The sequence below is a fragment of the Coptis chinensis genome, chromosome 1, assembly GCF_015680905.1.
Source record: "Coptis chinensis isolate HL-2020 chromosome 1, ASM1568090v1, whole genome shotgun sequence".
NCBI lineage: Eukaryota > Viridiplantae > Streptophyta > Magnoliopsida > Ranunculales > Ranunculaceae > Coptis > Coptis chinensis.
Window position 1 is genome coordinate 4,848,171 of NC_141456.1, and position 19,618 is coordinate 4,867,788.

At 35.7% G+C, this 19,618-nt stretch overlaps 2 pseudogenes across 2 annotated transcripts; both read right to left on the reverse strand.

Moving 5' to 3' along the window:
- Positions 1-3,189: 3,189 nt before the first annotated feature.
- Positions 3,190-7,877, reverse strand: LOC147521529 (uncharacterized; annotated as a pseudogene). Its single transcript, XR_015201603.1, has 6 exons — positions 7,852-7,877; positions 6,498-6,636; positions 5,319-5,428; positions 5,047-5,230; positions 4,701-4,909; positions 3,190-3,580 (listed from the first exon to the last, which is right to left on the reverse strand). The product of XR_015201603.1 is annotated as an uncharacterized LOC147521529 (transcript).
- Positions 7,848-14,225, reverse strand: LOC147521530 (uncharacterized; annotated as a pseudogene). Its single transcript, XR_015198588.1, has 18 exons — positions 14,208-14,225; positions 13,985-14,078; positions 13,632-13,693; positions 13,313-13,413; positions 13,134-13,215; positions 12,917-13,024; positions 12,480-12,543; positions 11,857-11,964; positions 11,215-11,292; positions 10,521-10,613; positions 10,344-10,430; positions 9,580-9,681; positions 9,362-9,486; positions 9,211-9,268; positions 8,873-8,991; positions 8,695-8,775; positions 8,478-8,585; positions 7,848-7,949 (listed from the first exon to the last, which is right to left on the reverse strand). The product of XR_015198588.1 is annotated as an uncharacterized LOC147521530 (transcript).
- Between the last annotated feature and the right edge of the window lie 5,393 nt (positions 14,226-19,618).

A 19,618-nucleotide genomic window follows, 5' to 3' on the forward strand; every position in this document is an offset into this window, starting at 1 on the left:
TCTGGATATCTATTGTTGAGTAAACAAATTAGATACTCTTTGCCATGACATGTTTTCACACAACATGTGTATAGTTGACCACCGAGAGCAAGAAAAGAAATATCCCTAAAATTCTTGCTATATAAGCTCTATTGATATATTTTTTGTTTAAAACATATCGAATGGTACCCTCCTTGAACTTTTGACCTTGTCAAGAAAATAAAGAGAACTACTTCGTAACTTTGGTTTGCTCCCCACAAGCTTTTACTAAAAGGTCGACCGGATGCATACCGGAAAGTTAGTAGAACTCGGCAACGACAATGACTTCATGCGTCTGAAGGGTAAAAGAACTAAAGATTTATCACACAATCACCGGATTCTACCCCGGCCGTGACAATTGATGATAATTGTGAATCATGTGATACGTTTTGACTTTATGGTGTGGACTCATAAGGATGAGTGCTATTTGTCAAAGTGATGAAACAAACAGATCTTGGGGTATACACACACTCTCCGGATATTAGGTTTTCGGATTTATCTTCTTTAAAATCACTTTCATGGTAGATCACTGTGTCGTGCTTTTCATTGCGACTTGCTACTTCACAGATATCATGATACGTGTGCTAAGGTCACACGAACCATTTGCCGTGTGAGACACACAAATGGCTAAGCATTCTACTTAAATGCTTCTCTTATAAACCTTCTTCACCGTTGTGGGCGAGTGGGAGATGTTGGAAATAAGGTTGGATAGACGCCACCAAGATAAACCATCGGATAAACCATCGAGTATATGACTATATCCCTATCGATATTAGATGAGTATAGGACTCTATCCTATCGATATTAGATGAGTATAGGACTCTATCCTATCGGATAGATATTAGATGAGTATAGGACTCATCCCATCGATATTAGATGAGTATATGACTCTATCCCATCGGATATTAGATGAGTATATGACTCTATCCTATCGATGTTAGATAAGTATAGACTCTATCCTATCCAATATTGAGGAGGTGGGAACCTCTATAAATAGACCCCCCCACCTCTCTCACATATCGATCATCCAACAACAAGAAAAAAGCTCTCTCCTTTAATGGCAACCTCCAACATTTTCTAAAGTAGAAGCCCGGTAATTTGTGGAGATTCCATAGGTGGTATCCTCCCTAGCCATTGTCGGTTCTTGGTTCTTGGTTAGGTGAAAAAAGGTTGCTTCCCGCTTAAGCTCGTTGGAAACTTGACTCCAACAAAGTTAAGAAAAAAAGATCTTGAGTGTGCCAAGAACATCTTCTCCCGTAGATCAAAGCTTTGAACTTCAAATTGAAAGTCGTGATCAAGGTACGATCTTTCATTTCTTATTTATTTTATACATGTGGTATAACGTAATTGTATATATCGTAGGAATCATACATGAGATATCGATAAAACCCTACATTATGACTTAGGCATTATGCCTTAGTTTTCATATGACCATTGATAAAAAACAAACAATTTTATATACATGCAATAGTAAAAATCCATATTCAAATAATTACTGCATGGTAAAAATAAACATCCTAATGTCAATTTTTAATTGTGGAAAAATACACGTGAAAAAAAATCCTAAAATTTATAGAGAAATAATCTCAGAAATAAATCTCCATGTAAAAATTTCTAAGAAAAAAAATTTCCTAGAAAAAAATTTCCACTAATTATTTCCCATAAATAATTTATTTTGCAAAAAAATTAAACAATATCTAATTAATTAAAAGATTTTGAAAAAACCGCAGTTTTTCAAAAATTGTAGATCACAAGATCAAAACCGCAAACAAAAGCATGCAAACCATGGAAAACTAGCTCGATGCCAATGTAGGGTTTTATCGATATCTCATGCATGATTCCTACGATATATACAATTACGTTATACCACATGCATAAAATAAATAAGTGAAATGAAACGTAAGATCGTGCCTTGGTCACGACTTTCAATTTGAAGTTCCAAGCTTTGATCTACGGAGAAGATGTTCTTGGCACACTCAAGATCTTCTTCTTCTTAACTTTGCCGGAGTCAAGTTCCAACCACCGAACCGAAGCAACCTTTTTTCACGAACCAAGAACCAAGAACCCATGATGGCTAGGGAGGATACCACCTATGGAATCTCCACAAATTACCGGGCTTCTACTTTAGAAAATGTTGGAGGTCGCCATTAAAGGAGAGAGAACTTTTCTTGTTGTTGGATGATCAATATGTGAGAGGTGGGGTCTATTTATATAGAGGTTCCCACCTCCTCAATATGGATAGGATAGAAGTCTTATACTCATCTAACATCGATAGGATAGAATATCATATACTCATCTAATATCCGATAGGATATAGTCCTATACTCATCTAATATCCGATAGGATATAGTCCTATACTCATCTAATATCAGATAGGATAGAGTCCTATACTCATCTAATATCAGATAGGATAGAGTCCTATACTCAGTGGTTTATCCCTATCTTGGTGGGCGTCTATCCAACCTTATTTCCAACATTGCGGGATGCCCTTTTTAGGCAAAAGCTTATCTATACTAAACCCTAAGTTTCAACACTTCACCAAGTATTTATTTAAATTAAACATACACTAGAATCAGACAGTTAAGTGATCCACATTTCTATCAGTACTATAAATTTCAATAGCTCAAACGACTTGAAGAGTTTCCATTGAAGGTAAAGACTAAAGAACGGGCTTTCCTTGGAATGTTTCTACCAACAAGACTATAACAAACAAAAAACTTTGATTTTAATGAGCACAGTAGTTGGAACATATCTCACATATCAGCAAGTGGAACAAATATAAACCACAATCTGCAAATTCAATGAGTCCGTATGTAAAACAAACAATTAGTTTGGGGCACCATTAATTTTCTTCTTGCGAAAAAGGGCAACTTTTACCATATGTTCTTGAAGACCAAAATACTATATTTATAATCTACTAGCTTGAAAAAGCATCCATAAGATCACACCATCTTAGTGAAGGAAAGATTAAAAATGCAGATATGGTTTGACAAAGGTGTACTGCTGCGGTTGATGCTTCTTCCCATTCAACATCATCGCCACTCTCCTCATCACCACGCTTTGATTTCATGCCAACTTGCCGATCCAAAGGAGCCTCGTGAGGCATCATATGAAACAATGCTTGGGCTAGAGAACTCCCCGCCTCCTCGAAGCTTCTTTCTTCTTCTTGCCTTTTGAGTAGGGCTGCATAATAAGCTTTAACATACTCATCCTACAAAAAGTCAGCAAGGACCAAAAAATTGAGATATAGCCACCCAAAAACACGATAAAGGAAAATGAACCTGAACGTAAAAGTAATACAGGGACAAATCCATTTATGTGCACTAGCCTGTACATACACTATTTTTGTCGCCTTTTCTCGATTATTTGGCTTTTTGTCATCAGATCTATCAATAGGTCCTGAACTGCTATCCATTTTAGACTCCCGCTTGACCTCTCCACGTTGCTCATTCGTAAGAAGCATGCCTTGCTTGATCATCCAAGGAGGCAACACTCTCCTAGAAGTAGTTCCAGTGTCGGGTTTGACATCCTCTTCCTTTACACCAGATAGAGCAACTTCAACCTGTAAAGTATCAACAATTATTTATCAGTGTGAGTCAACAGCATATATTTAAGTAACACTAATGCCTCTTTCAAATTGTTGAATCAAACTAACAAAGAATTTTTTCAATGTCTAATACACGAAAGGATAAGTTACATAACCCGAGTACTATCGTAATCACCCAGGAACAACTCAAAAATCAAAAGGTATTTTATCTAGATAAATGAGTTATTGATGCAATAAAAGAAAAGAAAAAAAGAAAAAACTGCTTCCAGACCCGTCTTTTTTTGAAAGAGTGAAATAACCAAGAATAGCTTATGTTTTCATTTTTTCCCGGATCGGCTATTGCAGCAAAGTGGTATGGGCTTGAAACCATCTGAAAGACTTGACAAGAAAAGGCCACTGCAAAGGCCATGAAGACAACACATTTGTGCGTGTGTGTGTGTGTGTGTGTGTGTGTGTGTGTGTGTGTGTGGGGCTAATAACAGTGAGATTAGGATTTTGAGGTGATACTAGAGCATATTGTGGGATAATTCACACAAAATCTTGTGTGAAAAACTTGAAAAGTTGTGCAGACCTAAGCTCCGAAGAGTTTATAAAATGAAGACAGCAAGACGCAAACTTTTATCCAAAGAAGGTACTAGACCTTAATTTTCTAAAAACAGCTGCATGTAGAAGCCTAAAAGGTTATTTAGGCCCAACCATCTCACGCTAGGCTGCAAGATTAGATTAAGAACCAAAGATGGACTAACGCTCAAAGGAGAAATTACAGGAATAGAAAACACGTATAAGAGTTCTGTTGAACAAAAAATTCAGTGCAATTATTTTCAAGCCACAGAGAAAGACTATGAAGAGATCATTTACGATATTGTTTCAATGAATTAGGAAGGGGGGAAATCTTTTGCAGATGGCAACAAGCTTACAGATTTGGTTAGTGATACTCGTCACAGAGATGGGAACAGAGAACCTTTGACAAAGACCATTAATCGATTGCATGAGTTTGAGAGATGATTCCTGATGATCTAACTATATTGTAACAATGTAAGGAAAGCGTCGGACACTCAAACAAGTGGTGGTGTATTTGGTGAAGACATTGAAAATACGGAAACTGACATGCTGAACAAAATAATAATAGTAATACCTTCGTCTCACCAAGGTATGGCATTGGTGTTCCACCATAACCTTGTCCCTGAGAAGGTTTTGATGGATCATTGGTACTAGAATCCCCATTTGCACGGGCAGCAGCACTAGCTCGAGCTTCCCATGCTTGGAGACTTCCATATTCGGGAGCACTGGAGCAGGCAAATCCTTTATTCTAGCAAGCTGTTCCATCAAAGGCTTCAGCTGTACCTGCAGTAATTTCCAACCTGTCACCTTAAAATTGATAATGATGCAACTGCAGTAACACAGACACATACACACCAATCATTCATTATTTCATAACTACAAAAAGAACAAGAACAAATAAAAGAGTTATTAGGACGAACATCCATCTTTTGAAGTATATCCTTTAACTTTTCAAGCCTCCTACTCCTTGCATTGTCATCTCCATCTCCAATTTCGTCAGCAGCTAACTTGTCACTCGCAGCAACAAGTACCGTGTCGTAATTTTCACAGTGAAAATATTCATCATTTGGTGAGATCAATCTTAGTGCATCCAATGCTGTATACCTGAACATATGAAGATGTCGATCTTTAGCAAGAGGGACTATATCCAACATAACTATATGAACAATTAAATCAACAAAGTTATCAAAACCTTCTGTTACAATTAGGGCAAATATATTCCTGAACGGTGTTCCTGTTTTCAAGCTCATCTTTCAGCTTCTTCTTCATGCGGTGCATTCTGTATCTCACAACATCATAAATCTGCAATTTGAATAAGCCTAATTACAACTGTGAATAGAATCAGATATCTGTCTTTACATAGTTGCAAGTAATTCACCGACTAGAATAAAGGATGATTCATCACACTACTACTCTTATACACGATTTATCATTGTTATTTATTTATACTCTACCGGGAAAAGAAGAGATCTATGATGATCAAGGGAGAAAGTCAGAAAACAAAAAGAGGAAATTGTGTAGGATTAGATATCCTACACTAGAAGTACAAGGAAACAGAAGAAGAAAATGACGCAGTAAAAATCAGTGGAGCACACTAACTACTGCCCGTCAGAGAATCTCAATGGAACACAAAACACCCAGACGACCTGTCTCTCCATGGAGAACAACTCAGTTGATGATATCAGTACAAACACAATCAGTTGGCTATGATATTGTTTAGGCCGACTTCTCCATACAAAATTTATAATCACAATGCAGCTCACTTCCCAAAATAATCAAAGATCTTATGCTTCCAAAAAAAATCTCTCTTTTGTTTTTCATTTCAACTTATATCCTCAATCTCCCACTCTACCTGAATATTTAAAACACTACAATAGCAGAATTTGCAGTCATTTCTAGCAGTATAACACGATTTACAAGACATTATTTGGAGAGTTCTAATTTCAAATAGTAGCCCTTAATCTTTCATGTTGCAGCAAGTTGACAACAATGATTTCTAACAAACTGAAAGAGTTAAAATCACATGGTTGCAATCACTAACACGTTTTATCCCAGAACATAGATTAAGGAAAAATATATCGGAAATCCAGGATAGTATACCAATAGAAATTTGTGGACAGAGGGTAGAAAAAAAGAAAGCACAGTTCAAGTTTGTAAATGACTCCAAAAGTAATTAAAATTCAACAAAAATAGAACCAAACAATTTTTTACTGTCCATATTCCATGACTAGCAAAAAAGTGTAGTCATCAAATTTAATAGCAAATCAACTAAATGAGGGATTGGGGGCACAATATCTTCAATCAAAGTAAAAGTATTGCGCTACAAAAAAACAAATAAACAAACAAATCCACAGACAGACAACCACCATACATCTAAAAGGAGCAACCTGTGCATAGTCCAAACAACAATACGAGTGGGTATGCAGCTTCAACTTATCTTCTCCTTCCTTCATTAGACCATCAGCAGTGGCAGCAACTGCAGCACTAAATATCTTTGCACCCTTTGCTGTCTGCAGGGAAAAAATCATCACTGTACAGTGAGTAAATGGAACTTAATCATTCATTTACTACAACAAATTGTAAAATCATGCTAATCGACCAGCCACTGACACTTTCCCACATGATAAGGAATTAACAAACACATAAATATGATACTTATCAAAGAGACACGAACCCACACCTACGCAGATATATGATCATGTGACAAGGCTTAAAATTATATGTATTTAACGTTTTAGTTCTGTTTAAGGTCGTGAATTCTTAGACATGCTCAAAGAAGATTTTAAAATGGACTCTCGTGTTCGGATGAATCTTCGGAGTAATACTAACAAGTTACAAAGACCTTAGATAAAACTTTATCAATGGACTATCAGTAATGATTAGGAGGTTAATACTTCAAGAGGCATGAGAATGTTCAACAACATTATCGCCTTATCCCGAATGCTTTGGGTTAAACTGAAAAGTCGTCTTCATTTCATACAATTCCACCCCAAAGCCATAACTTTTGATTTTAAGACACTAACCTCCTTCCTAGTTTCTCTTCTTCGATTAAATATAATAATAAAAAAGTGTACCTATTGAAGGGTTCGGCACTCATGATGGAATTAAGATTTTATGGTTTTGATATTTTTTTAGACACGTTGTGTTTTGATATGTCGTCAGACAATGAAGTTTACAGAGTCTGATTTAGATTTCTTCTGATTTTCTCAATTCTGATCCCCTTTATAGTCAGAGTTTGTATTTCCAGTCCCAAGCCCATTTATATACGACCATAGTCAGGCCCGTGGGCTGTGGCCCGTGCCGTATGTAAAACCTAGGGCCCATAGTTGAATTTAAACCTAGGGCCCGTGGGCGATTGCGTCCCCAGTCATTTTTTATGTTGTTGAATGCCCCATTGTCATAAGTTACAAACAACTTTGAGATGATGTTTACAATAGCCCTTCTTACTGGATAGACTAGTTTGTACTTTGTAGCGGATGGTGGCAAAAAGGAAAAAATTATAAATATAATTAAAACAAAGAAACTATAAGTCCATAACACAGAAATTTTGTCCCAGCATAATCCAAGTCTGGTATTAATAGGTAAAAAGAAAGTGTACACCAACATATTAATGAGTATACTCGAGTACATATATAACAAGCATAGACGAAATCGTCACCCTGCCTTCAGCCACATTAAGCATTAAATAGTAGTTCAACAAAAAACAGAAGCCCTGATTCACTTACTTCGCTGCTAATACATTTTCCAGCTCAACCCCTTCCAGCTCCTCTGGTCTAAGGGTGACATCAACCTTGTCAGCTTTCTGACCACGGAGAAGATCAACCTGTAAAAGAATATGAAACAGGAAACCGTAAACATTCATTCACTCAAAAAGTAATTAATGAAGTAGTAAATTATTTATTTGATCAAGTCAACATCACTTCAAAAGAATTAATCAATAGCAATTTCTCAATCTCTGCACTTATAGACAGACGAACTTATTGAATAACCAACATGTCTGATCAGACTATTGAAGCTATTTGTATATAGTCACGTGCACAAGTATTCCTAAGATCAAACTACAGTCTTGATATTATCCTCACGTGATACCAGGCAATAATTGTGTGTGATTGTTCAGCTCAAAAGAGCTAGATAGTATCGAAATGCTTGCTAGAACTAATTGTGTGTGTGCAAATTCATCTAAGAATTAAATAAAGCTCCTTGTGTGTATTCAATTTCCTATTTCAAAATTTTCTCTTGGTGTACCCTATCTAAATGACTATACAGCATTTAACAGTCGGGGGCTGTGTAACCTGTAACTAGATATTGTTCTACCATTACAACATGCCATGACATATTGCTATATCCTTACCCTTTAAGCGGTGGCAGCTCTGTCTTGAGCCCCGCTGCCAACAACATATGTATGTGTGGTGCCCAACAAGGTCCCTGGTTGAATTTTTTCTTCTTTTTCTTCAAGCACCTATAGAGACACCAAAAAAGGAGAATCAAATGAATGTAAAAGAAGTCCACAGTGAGCTTGTAAAATCAAACCCACAATGATAGCTGCATAATATGTAATATGTACTTACTTGATATAAAGGTTTCTCAGGCTCCTCCTCTGTTTCTTTCGGAGGTCAATGACATCTGGGGTCTCCATACCAGTTGGCGTGCTGAATACAAATAAAGAAACAAACAAAAGAACATTGAGTTGTAGATGGAAAAACGTTATAGGAAATACTACTAGATAAAAATGCAAAAGCTTGGTACCTTGAAAGGCTATCTACAGATTGAATGCCATCCTCCAGTTCCTCTTCCTCAATCTCGTCTTCCTCCTCTTCTTCTTCCTCCAAGTCACCCCAATGCTTGCTCCTATCAACTGGTTCTTCCTGAAAATGAAACCAACATATTAAGCTCCTTCCAATTAAGACTAAGGCAAAGTTCTTCAAACAATATTAATCAATAATTAAAAGTGAAGTTCAATATGACCACATACTGTGGTGAGACCACCTTTCCAAATGGGAAACTTAAAGAGAAAGTCATTTCTTTAGGCCCACCATGATCAGATTGTGCAATATACTAAGACAGAGAAAGAGGTGAAACAGTACCTCATAGTTCAATTGTTCTTGCTGTTGGAGCCCAAAAACATCTCCATACAAAGGACGGACGCCCATTCTGAAACAAAGGTATAATAAGAGTAAACGTCATTAAACACTTAGTATGAGAACATATAGTGGCAAAACATAAATTGAATGGGAACTTACTTCATCAACAGGAGGTTTACCCCAACCACCAGGATGATAACCAAAGCTCGCCCCAAGAGGAATAGGAGCATTTAGTCCAGGAATCTTCAGATGTGGATACGAAGGAGGCGGACCATATCTCTGGTAAAAGACAAGGGCAATTTAAACCAAAAATACTAATAACAAGAAACTGACTTATGACAGGAAGTCGGGAACAGTATTAACTATACTAACCTGCATATTGATGAGCCATGGGGGAGGAGCGCCCTCTGGCATACCAAGAGCTTCTTTAAGTTCCCGGGAAAGCATACCTGGCTTCATCTCCCTCAGTTTCACCTGCATAACCGACAAAAAACCAATTATACTGGGGACTGCTTCAAATAATAATGATGCAAGCATGCAACCGTCTCCTCGAGGAAATGAAATAAACACAGACTACCTAACTAAAAGATACACGTGACCTAAACCAATGTTATGGTCCACCTTAAAGATTATTATTGTCATGAAGTTCAAGATTTTATGCAATTACAAACACTATGCAATACTCCAAGATTGAATGCAGTTACACAAACTATGCAATACTTAATAAGATAGATTGATCAATGTGCCCGAAAACCAAGAACAACTTTGTATAGAGTATGTTATCGCCTGCAAAATGACTGTACTCACATTAGACCGACAGGACAGGTGAGGGTATTCTAAGATTCCAATTCTTCATCTAAGACAATAAATTTACAAGTGATGGATCAACTGCAATACCAAATGCTCTCAGCCATACTACAAAATGCCGCTCCGGGAAAACATATTGGTACTCTGAAAAACTAAATTTCCAAAACACTTTGACACATCTAGATGATGAAATCCCAATACTTTTTGAAACTTTTAAAAAATTCAGGATATGGTTTTCTGAAATTCCTGCAGATAATGCGGCATTTGCACAATGCTCTTAGCTAACAGACTTGCTTATGATCAAAATATTGGAAGTATAGGAGACTTACCTCGAACTCTTTCCCTTCATAATAAAGGTCCCCATGAGTGGTGAGCTTTGGCTTAGTCTGAAACTTAAAAAATGCATCATGGAGAACCTGCAGAAAGAGAACAAAGAGAGATTATTTTAGAAAGTGTCTTCTATGACGAACAAACGTTTGAAAAAAGGAAGGAAGGCATGCACGAACCTGATAATCTATATCCATCTTCCCCATCTTTGGCTGCATACGCTCACGCTGTTTCTGCTTCAACTTCTTACCGTCTTCTTTTTCAATGTAAGCCTACTCAAAAGATCATGAACAAAGTTATAAACAAGCTACAAAACAATGACTTTGATATGATTTACCAGAAAATGCTGGAAAATTGCAAATCTCACTAAAGACAGGACATGGGTCATAATTCTCAAGATTAAGAATAAATAGTAAAATAAAAACCCGACTGGAAAACATATAGAAACCAACTAGCAATATTTGAAACACCAGTTACAAGCCAAAAGCTGTAACAGAAAAGTTTTTATCCGCACATACAGCATATGAGTAACAGAATCTAAAAAATTGTTTTTGTGTCTGCCAGGATGGCGGGAAAAACTAGGTGTTCAAGCATTTTTACAAGTTATAAAATGACTCTTCTACCCATAAGACCAGGTAATTCATTTTAGAGTGTTACTCCTACTAAGAGTTGTCAGAGCAAGGGCTCATCGTCCCCAGCCCACTGCACTGTACAAGTATTGCAGCTCGGGAACTAAAAGAAATAGGTGCGGAAAGAAATACCGCTCAATGACTAGGGAGCATACTGTGATGACGAACATACTGTGATGATGAGTTTTGAAATGACTGATGCATTAATAATTCCCAGCAAATATGTTAAGGAATTGAGTAGAACCTGTCTTATTTTTTCAATTCCTGTTGCAGCAATGAAATCGGGAAGTTGGAAAGGCTGCTTCTCAATACCACACTTTCCCTGCAAAATAAGAAATAAAATATGGATGAGGCACAAGATTATCAACTTAGAAGTTCTTCACTCAATTCTACAGTTATGAAATTTTAGGTCATCGTAACAACCGCAGAGATCTCCCAATAGAAATGTATTTACTCCAAAAATGGTAAATTCCACCAAACTTTTTGGCAATATTATTGAAGTTGTCATCCATCCGACAATTCCAATTTCTACCATGACATTGACACCTAATCTAAGCATTTTTTTTTTCTTTTCTTCTGCGTGAGCAGCGTGATGATCAACCAACTACACCGCCACCCACCCTAAGGAATATGCTAAAAGAGAAACCATCCAACGGCCCCCTTCAGAGTACACCGCCAAGTCCAGAATCCATGAATGTAACGGCCAGTCCCCTACAAGAATCTTGTATACATATAAGAGGAGCAAAACCTTATCGAATTTATCTTCTGTCAACCTCTTATATGAACCACTCATACAAAATATGCCAATCAAGCATGCATGGTTGTCTAATAGTCCATTAAACATTATTAGCCCGTTACACAGTTAAAAGGAAAAACAGTGACTCACCTGTAAGAATTTCCTCTTCTGAGACCAGTGTCTAGGTACAGGGACACTGTTCCGGTACGATTTGAGATAGACCAGCAACTTAGGGTCAGCAGCCGTCGCATCCCATACCTACAAAACAAGTTCCATTATGCGTCAAGGCGACTGTAGGTGAAGTGCACAAGTAAAACAAAACAAAAGTAAAAATATTGGAAATACAAGAGCAAAACAAAAAGTTTGGGTCACAACACAGAGACACACGTAGGACACGTTATGCATATGAACTCAAACTGGGGTTTGTTTTAAAACTTACAAGACTAGGAAGAAGGAACATAATATATTGGCATAGTGACAACTCCATGATACGCCACTTTCACAGTAATTTATCTCATCTGTGAGGAGGCACTTTGTAATGTGCTGAGCCCATGAATTAGTAGTTAATTACATAATGGTACTAGTTTTCTTCTTAATTAGTTGTCCCCGTGTTCTACATGGCTACATCTTATAGAGCACTGTGTCAGACACCAACACATGTACCCGTGTCAATGAGACTTTGATAAATACAGAAAAATATATCCACACGGTTCAAAATACAAAGCTTACTCGCCGTATAGAGTAATTAAACGAAAGCTAAATTCACAATGTACCTCAACCACATCTGGCCTTTGAAGAAACTTGTTTGAGCTCAGCAATCTTCATTCGACGTTGAAGCTGCGACAACAACAAAAAAAAAAAAAACATTAGCTCTAAAACAAATCAAACTCCATACAAAGAACAAAACAGTATTCTATGTTCTTGATATTATCCTTACGTGATACCAGGCAATAATTGTGTGTGATTATTCAACTCGAAAAGAGCTAGATAGTATCAAAATACTTGCTAGAACTAATTGTGTGTGTGTGTATGCAAATTCATCTAAGAATTAAATAAAGCCCATTGTGCGTATTCAATTCCCTATTTCAAAATTTTCTCTTGGTGTACCCTGTCTAAATGACTATCCGGCATTTAACAGTCAGGGGCTGCGTAACCTGTAATTACATGTTCTACCATTACAACATGCCATGACATATTGCTATATCCTTACCCTTTTGGCGGCAGCTGCTTTGTCTTGAGCCCCGCTGCCAATGACATGTGTATGTGTGGTGCCCAACAAGGTCCCTGGTTGAATCTTTTCTTCTTTTTCTTCAGGCACCTAGAGAGACACCAAAAAAGGAGGATCAACTGAATGTAAAGGAAGTCCACAGTGAGCTCGTAAAATCAAACCCACAGTGATAGCTGCATAATATGTAGTATGGACCTACTTGATATAAAGGTTTCCCAGGCTCCTTCCTCTGTTGCTTTCAGAGGTCAATGACATCTGGGGTCTCCACACCAGTTGGCGTGCTGAACACAAATAAAAGAACATTGAGTTATAGATAGAAAAACAAAAGTTATACTGTTATAGAAAATAATACTAGATAAAAATGCAAAAGCTTGGTACCTTGAAAGGCTATCTACAGATTGAATGCCATCCTCCAGCTCCTCTTCCTCTTCTTCTTCCTCCAAGTCACCCCAATGCTTGCTCCTATCAACTGGTTCTTCCTGAAAATGAAACCAACATATTAAGCCCCATCCAATTAAGCCAAGGCAAAGTTCTTCATACAATATTAATCAAAATAATTAAAAGTGAAGTTCAATATGACCAGATACTGTGGTGAGACCACCTTTCCAAATGGGAAACTTAAAAGAGAAAGTCAATTCTTTAGGCGTGCATGATCAGATTGTGCAATATACTAAGATAGAAAGAGAAGAAACAGTACCTCATACTTCAATTGCTCTTGCTGTTGGGGCCCAAAACATCTCCATAAAAAGGACGCCCATTCTGAAACAAATTCATAATAAGAGTAAACGTCATAAAACACTTAGTATTTAGTCCAACCACCAGGATGATAACCAAAGCTCGCCCCCAGAGGAATTTTAGTCCAGGAATTTTCAGATGTGGATACGAAGGAGGCGGACCGTATCTCTGGTAAAAAGATAAAGGCAATTTAAACCAAAAACACTAATAACAAGAAATCGACTTATAAAGGGAACAGTATTAACTATACTAACCTGCATATTGATGAGCCATGGGGGAGGAGCTCCCTCTCTTCAAGTTCCCAGGAAAGCATACCTGGCTTCATCTCCTTATCTTGCCCATCCTCCTCTTCATCTGAATCAGAATCATTCTTCTTCTTCTTAGCTTCATCATCTTTCTTCTCCTCATCCTATAATGTGTGTAAAATTCCAATATCAACCCTAAAAAAAACGCTGTTCTTTTGATTTGTTCGTTTTTCTGTTTATTTCGGTTTCTTGTTATTACTGTTCTTTAACAACTGTAAATCTCCTTTACTAACGCCGTTAGGGTTCATCATGTTTTGATTGTTTTGAGGAGATTTTGGAGGCAAGAAATTGATTTAATCAAAAAAAACCAACTTAAAAACCGGACCAATAATTTTTTTTGGGTTTTAATACCCCTAATTTGTTTTCATCGGCATAAGTTTTTTTTTTTTTTTTTTTTTTTTTTTTTTAAATCATTATAATTTGCCTTTTGACTCGAGACCAGCCCGCCACATGTGATTTTGACTCAGCAGATAAATAAATAACCGCCCCTATTTTATGTTTTTGTTCTTCTTCTTTACATAATTTTTTTGCAATCATCATTCTTTTAATCTCCTCTCAATTTAATCTCTTCTTAAAAACTCATGATGCTAATCCATGAGCCAAAACAATTCCTTATCGTCTAAAACGGTTAGTGTCAAAAACAATGATGACATTATCAGTGACCAATCCACAATCATTTTATCAAGTAGTGCAAGGAGTCCTTACCTATTGAAAACCACTATTATATAAAATCTTTGTGTTTCCAACAGTAAATGTGTAGCATATCAATTGGATAACACGCCATGAATTATTAGCAAGGAAGTAAACATTGTTGAAAAACCTATTGTTTGTTTGTTTGTTTTCAAATTTTCACTATTATCTCAATACCATATGTAATTTTTTTTTTTTTTTTTTTTTTTTTTTTTTTTTTTTTTTTTTTCTCTCAAAATTAGTACTATAGACAAGTCACTTGTTCGTTTTGGTTGTTGTTGTTGTTGTTGTTGTTTGTTTGTTTGTTAAAAGATATTCATTACTCTCTCAATACTTGAATACTTTAGGTAAGTTGCTATTTTGTTCGTTTTGGTTGTTGTTGTGTTTGTTTGTTGTGTGTGTTTTTTTCAATACATTTGTTACTTTCACAATACTATAATCGATAGCTACAACCCTGTTTTTTGTTTGTTTTGTTGTTGTTGACTTGTTTTTTTTTTATTTGTTAAAAGATATTCATTACTCTCTCAATACTTGAATACTTTAGTTTTATTTGTTAAAAGATATTTATTACTCTCTCGATACTTGAATACTTTAGGTAAGTTGCTATTTTGTTCGTTTTGATTGTTGTTGTGTTTGTTTGTTGTGTGTGTTTTTTTCAATACATTTGTTACTCTCGCAATATTATAGCCGATAGCTACAACCCTATTTTTTGTTTGTTTTGGTTGTTGTTGATTTTTATTTTATTTTTTTTGTTAAAAGATATTCATTACTCTCTCAATAATTGAATACTTTAGTTTTATTTGTTAAAAGATATTCATTACTCTCTCAATACTTGAATACTTTAGGTAAGTTGCTATTTTGTTCGTTTTGGTTGTTGTTGTTGTGTTTGTTTGTTGTGTGTGTTTTTTTCAATACCTTTGTTACTCTCGCAATACTATAGCCGATAGCTACAACCCTGTTTTTTGTTTGTTTTGGTTGTTGTTGACTTTTTTTTTTTTTATTTGTTAAAAGATATTCATTACTCTCTCAATACTTTAATACTTTAGTTTTATTTGTTAAAAGATATTCATTACCCTCTCGATACTTGAATACTTTAGGTAAGTTGCTATTTTGTTCGTTTTGGTTGTTGTCGTGTTTGTTTGTTGTGTGTGTTTTTTTCAATACCTTTGTTACTCTCGCAATACTATAGTTGATAGCTACAACCCTGTTTTTTGTTTGTTGTTGACTTGTTTTTTTTTTTTTTGTTAAAAGATATTCATTACTCTCTCGATACTTGCATACTTCAGTTTTATTTGTTACTCTCGCAAGTGGGTTTAGGCTTGTTTGTTGTACTTATGTTTTGTGTATTATGCTACATCTACCGAAGGCGGCTGTTCAAAGGCAACTCACTTGAAGATGTGAAAGAAAGCAAGGGGTTTAAGGTTGGTGAGGCTAGTGAGCATGGACGTTGGATGAATAGTTTATTTATTAGTAAAAATGTAATTGGGCTGGGAAGGGAAGGAACAGCTGTGTGTTGAGGGGGAATTTAAATTCTAGTGAGAGAATAGGATCAAAAGCAAAGACTTCTGACATTTGCATATCATTGTGTAATGTTGGAGTTGATGAGAGAGTATCTGGTGCAAAGTGGAATCTAAAAATGGATCAAGTATTCATCATTTATATGAGCAACAAAAGGCTGCAAGAAAATAAAAAGTATGATTTCAATAGTATTTGTGATCATTTGCTAATCGTTCGGAACACAGTGATCATTTCAATAGTACTTGTGACAAATAAAAACCTAAGAAGCTATTGAAGGTTTGTCTCTCACTCTCCCACACACATACGGTATTGGTATTCAAATAAATTGTTCTATCTATTGGAAAAACTACTTTTACCAAATAAATTTTGTTTTATCTATATGAAAAGCTACTGTCACCCGAAAATTATAACATGTTTGTGATTAAGAAATGTTTAGTCGGTTGTATTTAGAAGCCATAATGATGCATGAGCATGGAAGAATATTCAATTACTTATAATTATCTTATTAGTAGTCTTATTAAGTTAGTAGAGTTTCCTATTTGTTTTAGATCTAGGTTAATTAGCAATATTTCTATTTTGGTTTCCAATTAGAATTGAGAACATAGCTTATTATATAAAGGCATCTAGGCCTCAATTGTGAGATGGTTGTTATTGAATATTATTTCTTTCTTCATATGGAAGGTTTAAACCCTAGGTCTAGGAGTTTGTCCATTAATCATAATTGATGTTCATCAATAGTTGAAGCTTCTGCAAACAAGATACATAAATTTTGGCATTGGATTTTCTTTTCCCCTTTGAAAACAAAACTAAAGGTTTCCTCACACACATAATCTCAAACCTTTCTCCATCACTTGTTCAAAAGCCAATATTTTTCTATACAAAGTAATCGTTCATGTAATAATGTTCACGGCACACATTACTATTCATGCTCTTATTTCTTATAAATTATATTTTTTATTCACATCCAGCCAAGTCTAAACTAGGGTTTATTACACCAATAAAGAAAATCTGGGCGGACATTTTGTAACATAGAAACCAAAACACCCTTTGAAAAATTTTCTCCAATTTTTATTAGTAAATCCTTAACTTTATATCTATTATTGGAGAAGATAGAAGAGAGGCAATGTTAAATGATCGGTTTTGAGTACAAGGAAGTTTCTCTAGATTGATGTATTATACCAATCATAATGTTGGGAGAACTTATTATTTGAATTTTAAAATTGATGTAGTAAAAAGAAAATATATATAGCCGTCAAGAGAGAGTTTTTTACTCCTTCAAGAAGGTATGGTCCCTACCCTCCCCTATCACGGGTTGTTTAGAAGAAATTTCAAGTCAGGGAAGGGATGTGAATTTTCTTTCAACGTATTGATGTATGATTCCGATTCTGATTGCAAAAAAAGGGATGGTGTTTCTCCTCTTATAAATTGTCACTACCACCACCACAAGAAAAAGTCACCATTGTTGGTTAGACGAACTCCCCTACTTTCTCTTCCTAATCAGCTTGGTAGATCATCTCAAGAAAGAAAAAATATCAAAATCGCGAACTTGCCTTGGGAAATTCCTCCACCACCTGACCTTGAAAGGGAGCGACAACGTCGACATAGTTTGTTCCTAAAAGCCTCTCCAACAACCTGCCCACCACCCCAACTCGATATTGATCTTTTAGCACTAGAAAGTGAACATGGGAGAGCAAGAGAAGAAAAACAGGGCAGGAAGAAATTATCAGCGGAAAATCAGCAACATCAATGTCGACAACTGTTAGTGGGGGACATTAATTCAAACCAACAGCAATACTCATCACTGTCTCCTGCTATTCTATCCATTAATGTTGTGGAGGCTTTTAGAAGGCCAAGCCAGTTCTACCACCGCCACCACTACAACAAGTTTGTCATGGTATTCAAGGAATAGTTATTACGCTTTGTCTTCCTCTAAGGAATTATCTTGCTCATGAACAACATGATTTGGTTAGGATGGACAACGATGTGAAATCGAAAGCCAAAGGCAACAACCACAAAACTTCTATTAAGGGTATGTGGTTACTTCACAGGCTCGAGGACAAAATTCAACTATGAAGAATTTTTGTGGGTTTGAAGATTTTCAAGAGAACAAACTCAAGGATGAGTTTCTTTCAAGCTGGAGAGTATGATGCATGAGCATGGAAGAATATTCAATTACTTCTCTTATTAAGTTAGTAGAGTTTCCTATTTGTTTTAGATCTAGGTTAATTAGCAATATTTTTATTTTGGTTTCCAATTAGAATTAAGAACATGGTTTATTAGGTAAAGGCATCTAGGCCTCAATTGTGAGATAATTGTTATTGAATGTTATTTCTTTCTTCATATTGAAGGTTTAAACCCTAGCTTTAGGTGTTTGTCCATTAATTATAATTGATATTCATTCATTGTTGAAGCTTCTGCCAACAAGATACATCACATAATTTATTACCTTAATAAATCTGATGTTGACATAGAGTTCAAGTCAAACCCATAGTTGTATTTTGTGTGTGCAATTAGGAGTCTTTTAGTTATTATTTGCCACGTGTCTGTTTTCTATTGGTTTGCTTTGGTATTAGGGTTGTTATAAATAAGAACTTGTATTTAGGTTTGGAGTTAGTTGCTTTTGTGTTTGTGAATTATTGAGTGAGATTCAATAAAATGTTAAGACTTTTAGGGTTTTGTGAAGTGTAGATTTTGATTAAGTGTTATTTCTGCCACTGCAATCTACATTTTATATATATATATATATATACTGCCCACTTACCCTTAACAATGGTATTGGTTTTTGACGAGAGCCAACAAATGTTTGATTGCGTTCGTTATGTAAACCTGCATATAATATTTCCAATTTCTCCCCACTCATATGATTTCAATTTTGATGTTTAGAATTAATTTTAGATAGAATGACCAGATGAATATGTGATTTCCCATTTGTTATTGTTTTGATTGCCCAACATTTTTGTTCAATTATTAATATACTGTTGTTTTTATTTTGTTTTAGACACTTATTGGAGAATCTTTGGAAGAGGTTGACGAGTACTTTGCTACTCGCTTTCCTAGGTTCTTCCTAGAAGTTTTACAAGTTCATGAAGGAAAACTGCGAGGAAGAGAAGTGGTTTAAGGATGCTTCCAAATAGACACTCTTTATCCAGCAAAACTGACTTGTCACTCATAGTCTCATACTAATCTTTCTGTACACTTTTATGACTTGATAATGTATTTCCAGTTTATCGATTTATTTGAAGAGATAGTAGTGCCAAAATGTAATCAATAGTAAAAGACCAATGCTTTCTCTTGATATGCTGACTCCCAGTTTCTTGATATCGTAACATGTTCACCTCTCTTTTTTTTAAGAAACAAGATTGGGTCTGCAAATTTGTAATTGTGTTTCGCTTTTTTATTTTACTAGTCTGATGCAGGTGACTTGTTTGATTTTGGT